Raw genomic sequence first — 14,784 nt, forward strand, 5'->3', positions numbered from 1 at the left:
AGCAAAGGAAAGAAGGAAGGAGAATAAAATTGAATCACTGATGATAATTACTCTTAGTGATTCAGGAGTTCTTGGTTGTAATGACTTTTCTGTCATTAGAGGGCAGTGTTGAGTTTCCTAATGCAGTAATTACCAGAGCAAAATTGTGAGATCCTTTAGAGAGCTCATCAGAACTAGATCCTAATTTTGGCTCCACTAATTGCTCATTGCTGCTTTGCATCATTTTGAACTAAGTCCTTCTATGTAAAATGTGGTTCATATTTATACATAGTTACAGGCAACAACAACAACAAAAGACCTATGAAAGTCTCTTCAAATAGGAACCTAGATGGCCTTATTGAGTGGGGGATAATAAAGCAAGGTTTTGTTATTATCTAGGGAAATAGAGGGCAAGCATGATTAAGATTGAGATTGTGTAATATGAATTCGGCTTCCATCAATGTCTAAGTGTGATCTTTCATGATAAAGGCTGGCTTATGTTCCTCTTCCATATTACATGTTCCATGGTCATCATTCTCTCATCCTGACTGGGCAGGGATGTTTTCTTTGTTCCAAACCAAGTGAGAGTCAGTTCATTAACATGAACTCCTTACAATGACACAGATCTTGAATTTTTCTACCTTTCTATCATCAATATCTAATTCTAAAATAGAATGAGTATGTGGTGTTTTGCTTGTTTTTGTTTTTTAGTTTAGGCTGGACATCAGTGGCTCACACCTGTAATCCTAGCTACTCAAGAGGCTGAGATCTGAGGATCATAATTCAAAGCTAGCCAGGGCAGGAAAGTCCATGAGACTCATCTCCAATTAGCCGTCAGAAAAGCCAGAAATGACTTTGCTTTTACTGTGGTTCAAGTGGTAGATCATTAACCTTGAGTAAGACAGCTTAAGGACAGCACCCAGGCCCTGAGTTCTAGCCATAGGATTGGCACACACACAAAACAGTGTTCAATGTTTTCAGAAGTGGTGAGGTGTGACTCAAAGTAGTAGAGAGCTAGCTAGTAGAAGCTCAGGGATAGCACCCAGTTCAACAACAAATACCACACATATACATTGAAGCCAGCTCAAGATTTTTGTCTTCAGCTTTATTAGTATATAACTGTCTCTTCTAGTGCATAGACAGTAAGATCTCTGCTTAGTGTCTTCAGCTTCACAGATGTTTTAGTCTGTGAACCCTGGGGCTTCCCACTGTGTGACATTCACATGCAGAGGGAAGGCCTCCCTTTCCTGCAGCTTCCTGTATGTTATGTTCCAGCAGCTTCTGTCACCTTCTTGCAGCTCAGGCAGGCTCTTCCCCCAACCCCCCCCAACCCCTTGGTCCCCACTCCCCTACTCCAGCCTTATCCTTTCAGGTCTCCTGCTTGGGACTCTCTGAATTATGTCCAGTCAGAGTCCTGCAGATTAAGTGATGCCTTGGGTAGGATTAAATCCAGAAAAGTTCCTTCTCCCATAGTCCAACTACTTCTCTCTTTAAAAAATATCATTTTGGCCATTTCTAAGGTCTTCATAAGTCCTTTGTGGCTGAATGCTGGTGGCTCACACCTATAATTCCAGCTACTCAGAAGGCTGAGGTCTAAGGATCTTAATTCAAAGCCAACCCAGGCAGGAAAGTTTATGAGACTTTTCTCTCCAGTTGACCACCAAAAAGCTGGAAATGGAGCTGTGGTAGAGGACCAACCTTGAGTGAAAAAAGTGAAAAAATTAAGAGACAGTGCCCAGGTTCAAGCCCAGGTATGGGAACAAAAATTAAAATCTTTTATCCGCTATTTGGCTCCTTGTTTAAATACTGTCTGTGGGAAGGGTAAATTTGTTAGAATCTTTATTATAAAGATTAGAACATCACTCAGTTGGTATTCCTAGGTTATAAAATGAGCTGAACTAAACAGAAATAGTGGCTTAGAGATACCATGTCTCATTAGATTTTATCTAAACCTTCTAGCAACTTTTTGTAAATTTGAAAAGGTACATAGAATAATAATTTCAGTAGTCTATTTTCTTCAACTCAACTGATTGCAAGTGTTACTATTTCTACAAATTACCAGTACAACATTAAGATGCTTTTCATTATTTTTACATTAAACCTGCAGTATGGATAATGGATTTTCAGCAGCCTAATTTAGGTGCTAAATCTTCAACAGTTTAAAAGAAATAATGTACTATTAAAACCATAGCTAAGTTCAATAAAAATCTTTAGATTGGTTCTATTTTAGTTGGACTTCAACGCAGGGCCTAGGTACTGTTTCTTAGCTCTTTCACTCAAGGCTAATGTTCTACCACTTTGGACACACAGCTGTACTTCTGGTTTTCTGGTTAATTGGGGATAAGAGTTGTATGGACTTTCCTGTTCAGACTGGTTGTGAACCACAATCCTCAGATATAATCCTCCTGGGTAGCTAGGACTACTGATAGGCATGAGAAAGTAGCTCCTGGCTTGTTTAAAACTTTTTTTGGGGGGGTCCAGTCGTGTGGCCTGAACTCTGGGCCTAGGTGCTGTCCCTCAGCTCTTCAGCTCAAGGCTAGCGCTCTACCACTTGAGCCATAGCGCCACTTCCGGCTTTTTTTCTTTTTGCTTATGTGGTGCTGAGGAATCGAACCCAGGGCCTCAAACATGCAAGGCAAGCGCTCTACCACTGAGCCACCTTCCCAGCCCTTGTTTAAAAGTTTTAAGGTAAATCAACAGAAAATAAAATAAAATTCAGTCACATGTTAAATGTCCCCAGGTGCTTGTGACTATTGGCTACCATATTGGACAAACTAGGCTTGGATGACAAGAAAGGATTTATTTTTATTTTTATTTTTGCTAAGCAAAGGAGATTTTCTAGAAGACTTGAAGTATAATGTTACAGAAATTAACATCTAATATGCCTGTAATCACTTTTAGGAAATGCAAGAAATAAATTATGTCTTTAAATATTTTAATATCTATGGGGCAGAAAAAGTTCCCTATGTGGGAGGCTGAGTATGGGAGGATTGTGATTTGAGGACAACTTAGGCAGAAGCTGGATGTGGTGGCACACAGCTGATGATAGCTAAAAGTAGGCATATCTGTCTATGGATCATGCCAGGGTGGAAAGTGAGACCCAATGCTTCACAGCAGCCAGTCAGAAATCTGGGCAGGGAGGTTGGGTAGTATCATGCCAGTCTAGGAAATACAAAGCCCTGAGTTCAAACTCTATTATGGAAAAAACAAATATTCCCCCATTTTACAAAAATCTTTTTCTAACACCAAAGCCAAATTAGTTTGCATAATGTACATCATTTGTGTGCAGAATATGTCAACAAATTACTGTTGTTTTAATACAACATATGTTCCTCCTTCTATGAATTTGCCCTTTTGGGATTCACATTTAATAATATCCTGGCTATAAAAGCCCACTGTGAAAGTGTTCCTTTTGTTATTGTTGACTGAATAATTAGAATGGTGATGTTGACTGTTTAAAAAATGAACTTTTGGTATGGTGGTTATAATTGCCTTCACTCCTGAGACAGAAGAGTGCTTGAATTGGCTGAGGTGAAATTCCAGCTTAGTGAAATAACTCTCATAAATGGTGTTTGACTGTGGGAACTAACATGTAGTTACAATTCAAATTTAAATAGATAAAATGTTTTCTTTTTCCAATTTGAAAAAGGACCATAGGGGAACTATCTGTTCCTGAATCAGAGTAGGAAACCCAAGGAGGACTTTCTGCTTTCTACCACCCAGGGAGTGTGGGAGGAATTCTTAGTAACTATAGCAGAGGAGGGGATCATGACTGGGAAGATTTTTTTTTAGAGGAGAATCTGTGCATGTGTAAGATTGTTATCCCATAATGTAAGTATATGAGTGAGATGCGACCTGTGTGCATGAGGCCCTAGTAGGACTTTATTGCCCAAAGGTCAAGCTAAAGGCACAAGGGGTTCCACTACACACATACCTCAATTTCCATTAGAACTGGCCTAGAATTGTAAGCACTCCCTGACCACAAAGGAAGTGGCATGGGAGGTACTGGGGAAGAGGAAGAGCTCAAGGTGTCTAGGCACCCATGACTAGGAGAGGGGTGTTGATCTGTGCATTCTTTCTCTGGGATGTGGAAGTATTAACATTTAGATTAATTTCTCAAGGCAGTTGTGCTATCGGATTTCTCTCTCTGGCCAGTTCACTTTAAATGTCTGTAACGCCTAAGGTCTCCTGTGAACTTCAGGAGTAGAAATGTTTGTGGAGAAGGGATTGAATCCATTCCGTCTTCCCTCAGCACCTCTGCACAGACCTTCTCTGTGTTCAGAATGGCAATGCATTTGTAAAGGTGTAAGCCTTTACATTCCCAGGACCTTAAAAGGGCAGTTTCTCCAGGTCTCTGAATGGGGCAATTGCTTGGCCAGGTCAGAGATAGAACCTCCTCCCTCCTCCTCCTCTACCTCCTCCTCCTCTACCTATTCCTCCATTCCCTCCTCCTCCATTCCCTCCTCCTCCTTCTCTCCTTCTTCCTCCTCCTCCTTCTTCCTCCTCCTACTCCTCTTCCTCCTCCTCCTCTTCCTCCTCCTCCTCCTCCTCTTCCTCCTCCTCCTCCTCCTCTTCCTCCTCCTCCTGCTCTTCCTCCTCCTCCTCCTCTTCTTCTTCTTCTTTTTCTTTCTTCTTCTTCTTCTTCTTCTTCTTCTTCTTCTTCTTCTTCTTCTTCTTCTTCTTCTTCTTCTTCTTCTTCTTCTTCTTCTTCTTCTTCTTCTTCTTCTATTCTTCTTCTGTTCTTCTTCTCTCCTTTCCTCCTTCCCTTCCCTGAAAGTATTCCAGCCACCCCATATTTGGGAAGTAAGTCTAAATTTATTGATAATGCTAAGTTTTGTGTCTGTATATGCTTTGTAAAATAAAACAAAAAAAAGTCTTATGCATTGCTTATCAAAAAAGATGTGTTTTATCTCTTTGAAAGACTTAACTCTGAGCTGTCTCAGGACAGCACAATTTCAGACGTCTATACTCCTGTGCATCTGTTGGTCTGCCGAGGTGACAATAAAGACTCCTATAATTTGGCTTATTAATTGTGGCATCTTTTGTTTTGTTACTGATTGGGTTACAACAATCAGAGCTCAGCCTCCTAAGTAGCTATGATTACAGGTGGGAGCCACTGCCTTTCTGTTCACATCAAATATTCATGCAACTGTTTCAAGTCAAGTACACTGAAGGGAGAGATTGGGAGAAGAAATCTGGGGTTTGCAGGGTGGCTATCAGATGAATGATTCTAAATTACAGAACGGAGACAGATTTATATGTAATCAATTTGGATTTGCTTTCCCATCTTTAAGTGTAAGAACCAGCCAGGCAGTTCATGTCTTTGCAACCAACTGAATTCAGTTCTGAGTCTCAATTTTCTAGTTGCCAAGTGTTGGGGTCTCCCTCTCCTTGTCTCAAGAAGTAACGCTGATCAAAACGTATTGTATTTACTTATTAAATGAAAGCTCCTATGCATAACTACCTAAAGATTATTCTTTGAAAAGAAATTTTTTTTAAAAGAGGAGAAAACTTTAGCAATGTGGCTTAAGTAGTTAATGTAACTAAAAAGGAAAATTTTAAAGGCCATAAAAGCTGGCCAAAGCAGGAACTTGTAACAGGATGTAACTAATACAAGGAAATAGGACTTAATTAAAATAGCTTTTTATTTCAAAGGTTATGCAAAGTTGTATGGAGAAAGAAACCAAATTTTGACCAAAGATTGTAACTCTTTTTTTTGTCCTAGGACTTGAACTCAGGGCCTGGGCATTGTCCCTTCCTCAAGATTAGCATTCTAGTACTTTGAACCACAGGTCAACTCCTGGTTTGGGGGTGGGTAATTGTACATAAAAGTCTCACAGATTTTCCTGCCAGGGCTGGTCTCAACCCTTGATCTTCAGATCTCAGCTTCCTGAATAGCCAGGATTACAGATATGAGGTACCAGAATATAGCTTGAAGACTGTACTTCTTATACTCCCTCCCCCCAGTTATGTATTCAAAGCTACTGATCCTGTCTATATTTCTGAAGAAGGGCTGAAGTGCTGTCTTCCCCCCTGTTTACAAGGTAATAAATGTCCTTTCTCTCGTCTTCACTGTGTGTCTTTATTTGGTTTATAGGGACAAGAGGCTGGAGCTGGTGTGTGGAATAGCTGGAAATTGGACCTAGGGTCTCCTATGCAGTAGTACACCAGCAATTCCTTCTACCATCAGGCTGTACCTTGAATGATATACCTGAGGAACAACCACATATGTCAAATGTCAGGTTTCTGAATGGAAGATTATTTTGAATTTTCTTTTGCAGGTTTTGTTTGTGGAGATGGCTGTAGTGGCATGCATGACCAGTTAAATTTCCTAGAGGACAAATGGGTGAGAGTGAATGGGGGAGGGGAGACAAGGAAGAGATGGAGGTCACTGGATTCTATTATATGGGAATAGTTTGCAAGATACAGAGAAGCCACATCTTGAGAGGTCAAATTGGGAATCTTTTTTTTTTCTTTTGGTCAGTTGTGGGGCTTGAACTCTGGACCTGAGCACTGTCCCTCAGCTCTTCAACTTAAGATGAGTGCTCTACCACTTGAGCCACAGTGACAGTGTCACGGAATTTCCTGCCTGGGCTAGCTTTGAACTGTGATCCTCAGATCTCAGTCTCCTTAGTAGCTAGGATTATAGGTGTGAGCCATCAGCGCTTGGCTGGGAGTCTTTAGTAAAATGTCGGTGACTACCGGTAGATTCCTGTCCCAAACACCTGCAGCCCAGAACAGAGCTTGCACAAAGCTTTTAAAGGCAAAAACCATGTTGTGGGTGGGGACAAAGCTCACCACAAGCTAACCATATAGGATAACAATCAGGGGTGAGCATTCTCTATAGCAAAACTTTCCTGGGGATAAACAGTATCACATATATGCAACTAAAAAAATGGCCTGTCTCACCTCAAGGCTTTTCAAGAAGGTTCCCCTAACAAGTTCTCTTTTGGTTATGGTTGTTGTTGTTGTCAGTCATGGGTGCTGTCCCTTGAGCTTTTTTGCTCAAGGGTAGCACTCTACCTCTTTTGGGTTTTTTTGGTCGGGTCATGCGGCCTGAACACTGGGCCTGGGCGCTGTCCCTCAGCTCTTCAGCTCAAGGCTAGCACTCTACCACTTGAACCATAACACCACTTCTGGCTTTTTTTCTTTTTGCTTATGTGGTGCTGAGGAATTGAACCCAGGGCCTCATGCATGCAAGGCAAGTGCTCTACCACTGAGCCACCTTCCCAGCCCCCACTCTACCTCTTTGATTCAGTTTTTCTGATTGTTAATTCGAGATGATATAAATCTCACAGACTTTCCTGTCCAGTCTGGCTTTGAACCACAGTTCCCAGATCTCAGCCTCTTGAGTAGCTACATTTACAGGTGTGAGTCACCAGTGCCCAGCTTGTATCTAACTCTTGAGTGTTTTTTGTCATCTGTTTGTCACTGTATGCTCAAATCAGCCATCAAAATTGAGAACAATAGCATTAGGTGTGCTCAGAAAAAGAGCCTGTTCTCCTGTGAGTGATTTCATGACTTTCCCCAGGGGTGGCCAGACCTGTACTCAGTCCACAAAGACACCATGGCCTTCTTCTGATGGACTCTAAAGCATGAAGGGGGAGCCCCATCACCAGCGGCACTTTGTGGACATTATTTCCCACGCGTCCAGAGTTACATAGGATACCCTGCTCCCTGGGAAAGAAAGGGAGGGAAACTCCAACACTTGGCAACTAGAAAATTGACTCAGAACTGCATTTAGTTGGATATAGAGCAATGAACTGCTTGGCTATTTCTTGCACTTAAAGATGGGGAACCAAATCCATATTGATTACACACAAACTAGTCTCTACTCTGTAGTTCAGAATCATTCATCGGATAGCCACACTGCATGCCCCAAGATTTATTCTCCCAATTCTCTCTTCAGAGGCCTTGATTGGAAACAGTTCCATGCATATTTGATGTGAACAGAAAGGCAGTGGCTCCTACCTGTAATCCTACCTACTCAGGAAGCTGAGGTCTAAGTATACTGATTTGAAGCCAGCCCAGATAGAAAAATCTATGGGATTCTTATCTTCAACTAATGAGCAAAAAGCTAAAAGTAGAGTTTACTCAAGTGGTAAAATGCTAGCCTTGGGGAAAAAAATACTAAAGGACAGCCAGATCTTGGAGTTCAGTCCCTGTACTAGAATAAAAAGAAAAGGAAGGAGGGACAGGGAGGAAGGAAGGAAGTAAAGAAGAGGGAGGAAGGAAGAAGGAAAAAGAAAAAGGGAGGGAGGAAAGAAGAGGGGGTTAGAGGAAGAGAAGAAGGGAAGGAAACCTAGTCTCATATGTATCACTATGGTTCTATCTCTAGGCAAGTAATTGCTTCATTCAGAGACCTGGAGGAAGTTAATACTCTTTAAAGGTCCTGGGAATGTAAATGCTTACACCTTTACAAATGCACTTCCATTCTGCTGAAGAGAAAGGGTCTTTGCAGGAGCTCTGAGGGTAGATAGAATGGATGCAATCCTTCTCTACAAACATCATTTCTACTTTGAGGTGGAGACCTCAGTAGTTACAGCCATTGAAAGTGAGTTGACAAAGAGAGAAATCCAATAACACAACTGCCATGAGAAATTAATCTACATGATAATACTTTCACATCCCAGACTCCTCTGGGCCCAGGGTTTGAAAGAACTGTAGCCAACTGCAATGTTAGCAGAAGGAATTGCTAGTCAAGGGCACCCTGAGAAGAGATGAAGATCTCGTTCCTGATAGGATGGAATTCAATTAGAAACCACCACCCAAATTTTTCAAAGCAAACGAGCTTATGGCCTTTCCCTGATGCCTATGCCCAACGTCCAACAGAGACAGACATGTGGCATTTTCTGTTTCTTTTTGGAGTCCCAGGTTGGGAAAAGCATGTACTCAGATAGGACTATGGGAGAACTGAGCGTCCACATCAGGATACCACTAAAAAAAATGTATACCAAAAACTAATGGACAACAAATCAAAAGAGCTGCTTTTGCTAGTACTCTGCTGCTGCTGCTGCTGCTGTTCTGTTCTGTTCTGTTGCTCTAGCTACTGAGCCAGTATGGTGGAGTGGGGATTTTGCTGATTGGCTGTCTCCCTTTTCATGGACCCTGTTGATGGGTTGTCTCTTTTACAGACCATGGTTGGAAAGTTGCATGCATGGGGAATATCTTGGGAGCATCTTCCACTTAGTCCATTTCTTGCTCTTGGTGCACCTGGTCATTTTCTCCTGGCTATTGTGATTTCTCTGTCCACCATGTTTCCTTAAATGGGGTCTCCAAACTGACTTCCATCTGACAGCTATAGAAACACATGTTCCTCAATTGGGAATGTTTTCCTAAGTCTACCTGTCCATTAATGGGAACCAGTGAACCTGGTTAGCTCTGTGAGTGAGTTGAAGGAATCTTTACTCAAATACTCATGGCAATGAGAGGAGTTGTTACCATTTTGGAGTGAATTTCATACATGCAATTGCAAAACCCTGTATTCCATAATTTCAAGAAACATGTTTAAGCATGATTGCAAATGAGAAACTGTTGTAGTGAAAATCAAATTCAAGAACATATGTTGCTTTTTTTAAGTCAAATGTTATTTTATTTAAAGATATAAGTAAAGCAGGTGTTAGTACAATGTCAAGGACACTGATGACACAGTAGTTTAAAAAGATCCCTTATGAACCCCACACTATGGTGAAAAGATGGATATTAATCAAATTGTACTAATGAAACTGCACTGAGGGTTCTTCAAAAAATAGCCATCTCATTACTGTCATCCTAGCTAAACAGGAGGCTGAGATCTAAGGATCATGGTTCAAAGCCAGCTACAGCAGGGAAATCTATAATGTTCCTATCTCCAATCAACCAGGAAAGAGCTGGAAGTGGTTCAAGTGACACAGTACTAGCCTTGAGTAAAAAATGCTAAGAGATAGCACCCGGCCCTGAGTTCAAATCTTAGTACCAGCAAAAAAGAAAAGAAAAGAAATGGAGAGAGGGATTGGAGAAAGGAGAAGGAGTGTGGGGAAGGAGGGATGGAGAAAAAAGAGAGAGCAGAGCTTTGTTGTGTTTGAGTGATATGTGACCTAAAATGACACATGATAGGAAAGTAGCCCTGAGAAAGGAAGTGAGGGAAAGGGGAGGGGTGTAATAAAGAGTTTTGCGGGACTGGGAAAGTGGCTCAGTGTTAGAGTGCTTGCCTTGCATGCATGAAGCCCTGGGTTCGATTCCCCAGCACCACTTAAGCAAAAAGAAAAAGCCGGAAGTGGCACTGTGGCTCAAGTGGTAGAGTGCTAGCCTTGAGCTGAAGAGCTGAGGGACAGCACCCAGGCCCAGAGTTCAGGCCCCATGACCAGACCCAAAAAAAAAAAAAAAAAAAAAAGAGTTTTGCTGTATTTGAGCCATGTAAAGACCTAGTAATGACCTGATCAAGGGCCCTTGAAATGGGACAGGAAAAGCAAATGCTTTGTTCTCTGCAGCAGTTTCAGAGCTGATAAGCAGCTAGCTGGACCCAAAGCTATTCTATGAGGTCATAAAAGGACTATAGGCCAGGTGTTTGGTGGCTCATGCTTATAATCCTACCTACTCTGAAGGCTGAGATCTAAGGATCAAAGCCAGCTTGCACAGGAAAGTCCTTTAAGACTCTTATCTCCAATAAACTGCTCAGAATAACCAGGAGTTGTGCTGTGGCTCAAGTGGCAGAGCACTAGCCTTGAGCATAAAGAAGCTTAGGGACAGGCCCCAGGTCCTGAGTTCAAGCCCCGGGACTGGAAAAAAAACTATACACAGTGGCAACTTTTCTCAAAGGGAGGCAATAACATCCTAAACAACCTTGCCTGGGAACAGGGGATAGAATTGGGTGGACCCAAGTGTATGTTTCTAGAAAATTCTGACACATGATAAACTCAAAGTAAGAGCAATTGCTATTTCAAGAGGGAAATATGCCAGGTACCGTAAACATCAAGAAGTTCTCATAGAAGTTTTTTAACCTTAGACTTAAAGCTACAAGGCCAGTTCTAGCCACGTGAATATTGACAGCCTAAAACACTGACTTTTCTTACCTGCTGTTTCCTTCATAGCCAGAGAGGCCCAATTATGTCACCGCCTTCAGCCCAGCAAGAAACCATACCTGCTAATGCTTTCACCCCACCAGTGGCCACCACTAGAGCTGCAGCAGATCCTTATCTTGCTGTGTCACTGCCTGGAGAACTCAAGGAATGAAATCCACAGACAGCAAGGAGTAAGTGTTAAAAGTTTTCAATTTATGCATGTGAGAAGAGGAGAGAGAAAACGTTCTTGCTGGGTGCGAGGGGTCATGATAGCGGTTTGCCAACTAACTGGTTTAATCTATGGTGGGTTCTTTTCTTTTAATCTATATAGGTGTCATTTAACTTTTATGCTAATGATTTGCTGGAAGGTGACTTGCTCATTGGTCACGAACCATGATATTTTTAATTGGTCATTCCCTTTTAGCTATTGGGGCATGGAATTACCTAAAGATCATCCTCAATCTCTCTCTCTCTCTCTCTCTCTCTCTCTCTCTCTCTCTCTCTCTCTCTCTCTCTCTCTCTCTCTCCTCTCTTTCTCTCTCTCTCTCTCTCTCTCTCTCTCTCTCTCTCTCTCTCTCTCTCTCTCTCTCTCTCTCTCTCTCTCTCTCTCTCTCTGTCTCTCTCTCTCCTTTTTATTTATTTTTTTGCTGGTTTTGGGGCCTAACTCTGGGCCTGGGTGCTATCCCTCAGTTCTTCAGCTCAAGAGTAGCACTCTACCACTTGAGCCACAGTACCACTTCTGGCCTTTTCTGCTTATGGGTGTTGAGGAATCAAACCCAGGATCTCATGCATGCAAGGCAAGCACTCTACCACTAAGCCACCTTCCAGGACCTATTTTTCTTTCTTTTTTTAAGAGAAATCTTGCAGGCTTATTCCTGATTTCTTCTGCTGGATTAATCTACCTATTCCAAGATATCTCTTTCTTTCTTTCTTTCTTTCTTTCTTTTTCTTTTTCGTTTTTGTCAGTCCTGGGGCTTGAACTCACAGCCTCAGGGTTGTCCTTGAGCTCTTTTGCTCAATATGAGTGCTCTACACTTAGAGCGACAGTGCCACTTCCAGTTTTCTGGTGGTTAAATGGAGATAAGCTTCTCACAGAACTGAGCTGGCTTGGAGCATTGATCCTTAGATCTCAATTTCCTGAGTAGCTATGATTACAGGCGTACCAGCTCCCAATACTACAGTTCTTTACATCCACAGCACTTGTGTGAATGTAACATACTACATACAGTATAGTCTATGTGCTTTCTATTCCTGGGCATAAGGCCTGCTAATGGATTCACTACCTGTGGAAATGGCCTACGGTAGACTTTTTTGATTGAATGTTAGGCCCATTTCTCACAAATCCATTTTCTTCCCTTCTTTTTTCAAATATGTAAGCAGCACCAAGTTTTTATTTTCTCACATGTTGCTCATCCATTACGGGCTTTGTAGGTGCCTCCTCTAGTCACCTTCTCCTTTCCCCAGTACATCTGAACATCACCCCTGAAAGCTATAAGGGCTGGAAGGAGCAGCTGGCTGCTCCTTTATATTTGAGCTTAAGTGAATTAGAATGATCCCATCTCTGATCAGTCAATTCCAGGCGAGGCCTAATGTGGAAGAAAGAGCCTTCCTCCTGGATTTATTTATTTATCTATCTTTAAGTAGTTGTACAAAGAGGTTTCAATTCAACACATCAGTTTAGAAGTGCAGGGCATCTTTTTTAAAAAAAAATTGGTTTTTGGGTTTGAACTCAGAGCCTAGTTGCTGTTCCTGAGCTTCTTTACTCAAGGCTAGCCCTCTGCCACTTTGAGCTACAGCTCCCCTGCTGGTTTTCTTGTAGTTATTTGGAGATAAACTCATGGAATTTCCTGCTCAGGTCAGTTTGGAACCTTTATTCTCAAATCTCAGCCTCCTGAGTAGCTAGGATTATGGGCAAGAGTCACCAGCTATCAGCTGTACAATGCAGCTTGATCCACGCCATTCCTTCCATCATTCTTCCCATCTCTCCCAACCCCACCCAAGTTACCTAGTTCCATTTTAACAGATGTACATTGAATATGATGATTGCATTCTCCCACCCTTCCTCTCTCTATCCCTCCACACCATACCACGTCATCCACCTACCCCCCCACCTCAATTTCTAGCTTCCTGTTATCCATTTTGTTTGACTATTAGTTTTTCAAAGAATTCTCTCCTGCATATACCACGTTATTTCTGTTAATGATATACCATATACTTTAGTTAATACATTTGTAGTATGTATCTATGTATGTGTGTGTGTGTGTGTGTGTATATATGCACATGACCCAGTGTGTGCTTATATATATTTATAAATGAGGTCTCTCTTCCATCTATGAGAAACAACATGTGATCTTTTGTCTTTCTGGACCTGAGTTACTTCCTTTAACATAATTTTTTACCCTGACACCGGTGGCTTACACCTGTAATCCTAGCTACTTAGGAGGCTGAGAGCTGAGGATCATGGCCCAAAGCCAGCATAGGCAGGAGGGTCCATGAGACTCTTATCCCCAATGAACCACCAGAAAATTGGAAGTGTCACTATGGCTCAAAGGCTAGCCTTGAGCAGAAAAAGCTCAGGGTCAGCATTCAGACCCCAAGTTCAAGCCCCCCATCCAACAGAAACAAAACCAACTATAATTTTCCCCAGGCCCATTCATTTCTAGGCAGCTTCCTTTTCTCCCAGTATAGGCATTTGCAATTGCTGGCTACAGAAAGAGCTATTTAAACTCAAAAAAGTCTGGTACCTCACAGGGCTAAGGGGAGAGGTGAAATGATATAGACAGATCCTTGATGATATTATTAAAATGCAGAATCCTGCTAGCCTTGAAATTCATTTAAATGCTATACTTGCCAGTTCTATGAGCCTATAAATCCCCTTTATTGTTTAAGTCAATTTGAACTGTACTTTTTTCTTATTTCTAGCTCTAATGCACCCCAAATGCTATTGATCATTCCATTAAGGATAGCAATTTGACATGTTCAAAAGTCTTAAAAGTGTGTATTACCCTCCAAGCCAGTACTTCCTCGTCTCAGAATTTATCCTAGGTAAACAGTTGAGTGGCTATGAAGATATTTACATGCTTAAGCCCATACATAATGTTTCTCAGAACAGCTAAATAATGAAAGTGATTTAAATGTAAATATAAAGACACTGCCAAACACTGTCCAGCTCATGGATTATGATAAACGAAATAATTACACACAGTTGACAGTGAAAGCTAGACCTCACTGATTAACTGGTTTTGATAATCTACTCTTATTTTAAAATATAGAACAACAATGATGTAATGAAAAATACCTTTTAAGTATCAAAGTCATTACTTCAGAGTTTCTCATCCCTGTCTATATATTAATTATCTAGGAAAACCATTTAAAATTAGGCTCTCTGGTGATATGCATTTGAGTGGTTCAAGGGTACAGTGAAAAGTAAAAATTATTATTTTTTTAACCTGTAACTGGGCTTGAATTTGCTGCTTATGGCTAGGTGCACTACTGTATGAACCATTTCTCCAGCCTTGCTTTTTGTTGGTTATTTTGGTGATGGATTTTTGCAGACATTTTTGCCCAGTCAGGCCTCAAACTACAATCCTCTAAGTCTTAGTCTCTTGAATAGCTAGGATTTCAGACACAAGCCATTAGTGCCCACCTTACTACTTCTTTAATCCTCAGTTTTGCAGTTTTGACAATTCTTCTAAATATTACTAGTGTCACCTGCCTTGTGTTGATGATCAGATCTCAGATAACTTGTTAGTGGCTTGTGATACAG

This window comes from Dipodomys merriami, unplaced genomic scaffold (genome assembly GCF_024711535.1).
Source record: "Dipodomys merriami isolate MVZ:Mamm:240054 unplaced genomic scaffold, mDipMer1.0.p SCAF_1151, whole genome shotgun sequence".
NCBI classification, from domain to species: domain Eukaryota; kingdom Metazoa; phylum Chordata; class Mammalia; order Rodentia; family Heteromyidae; genus Dipodomys; species Dipodomys merriami.